Source organism: Syngnathus scovelli, chromosome 15 (assembly GCF_024217435.2).
Source record: "Syngnathus scovelli strain Florida chromosome 15, RoL_Ssco_1.2, whole genome shotgun sequence".
In the NCBI taxonomy this organism is placed as follows: Eukaryota; Metazoa; Chordata; class Actinopteri; order Syngnathiformes; family Syngnathidae; genus Syngnathus; species Syngnathus scovelli.
In genome coordinates, this window is record NC_090861.1 from 12,196,410 (window position 1) to 12,197,962 (window position 1,553).

Consider the following 1,553-nt stretch of genomic DNA (forward strand, 5'->3'; position numbering starts at 1 on the left):
CTGCTCAGTGCTAGAAGTTCTTCAAGTCCTCTAATCGGCAAACAAGCATTTGGTTCCAACTCGCAACTGGATTCTGATTGTCACTCATATTGTTCATTACATTATGAACAAAGCTCAGTCGGGCAGCACTAACCTGGATGCTGGTGGAGAAACCAACTTTTTATCCACTTTCATGTTTTAATAGAATTGTCAACAAAATTCAATGTTGGAACTGCAGCTGGTAGGTAGTGTGGCTGAGCGGTCTAAATTGCTGGATTTAGGCTCCAGTCTCTCCTAAGGCGTGGGTTATAATCCTCTGTCAGTTCCGTACTATTCTTCTGGCCCAACTCTTCGGTGCAGCCGTTGTACATATGATACCCTGGAAAGTTCTTGGCGAATTATCAATCTTTGCCTTTCATGTTCATCGGGACTACCCTTTTAATAGGTACCTACACTGTGTAGTTGGATAGAGACTGGTCAAAGGGGACACATATATGCCTCAAGAACTTCATGCATTACTGCGAGTGAAGAAGAGTGAACAAATAAGTCGGCAGACAGGTTTGCCGATTTATTAGTGCCCAGAAGAGCAGCACTCTGTTCCGTACTGTAACCTGTTAGGTTTGTTCCCAGTTCTTTATCTTTAATGCTCAATATGCTAACAGTAATTACCAAGAGGCAGCCTTCACAGTTTAACTATTTAATGTATGCCAAAATGATCGATGCACAGCTGTGGAGCCTTTTCTGCGAGATGCAAAAGAAGGTCCCTCTCCCAGCGCCAAGGTTCCTGCTCTTATACTACTCTGGCCGCCTTCCTGCAAGGAGGCGACTCTGCCTAGCCTGTGTGATAATGTGTGACCTTGTCGTCTTAACCGAGAGCGACTTCTACATATGTGCAAAGGGTGTCATAGAGTAGAGAAAGCTAATAAAGCAAGAGAAGGGTTACAGCGATATAATGGCATAGCTCACGCTCCCTAGCTAATCACATGTGCCAAAGAGGCCTATTCTAACAAACCGTTGGTGAGAATGGGTAGACGGGGAAGCCTGTAAGCGTGTCCCTCACTCGCATACTCCATCGCTTCTCTGCCTTTTGGCTAAGATCAAGTGTAGTATCTGTTAGAGATTTGTTCACTCCAACTTATTTTGCAAGAACCACACGGGAGACAAGCAAGTTCTTTTAGACACCTGCAGGTGGAGAGTTCACACGTTGAAGGAGTGAAGTCTGAAGCTCCCCCAACTGCAAGGACATATTTATTAAGAGAAACAGAGTGGGGGTATGGGTAGGCTGAATAGAAAGCCCTTGTCCTCTAGTCTAAACATCTCAGGGGATGTTTTACGATCTTGTGATAAGGAGGACAAGGTAAGGTATTTATTACCTGTTGCATTCCAACATAATCCTATGATAAGGATACTCTGTAAAACCCTAACAGTATCTGTTCTTGGGTTTGGGGGATTAAGAGAGCTGACCGTAGAAGAGAGAATTTTAACCATAAAAGTGGTGATTTTACCCTTGCTTTTACTAATCAGTTCTGTTTTCATCCCAACAAGTAAGTTGCTTTTAGAATTGGACCGAGCCA

At 43.8% G+C, this 1,553-nt stretch overlaps 1 pseudogene; it reads left to right on the forward strand.

Annotated features, from left to right (window-relative positions):
• The first annotated feature begins 1,050 nt into the window (after positions 1-1,050).
• Positions 1,051-1,133, forward strand: LOC125982841 (U2 spliceosomal RNA; annotated as a pseudogene).
• Positions 1,134-1,553: the final 420 nt, after the last annotated feature.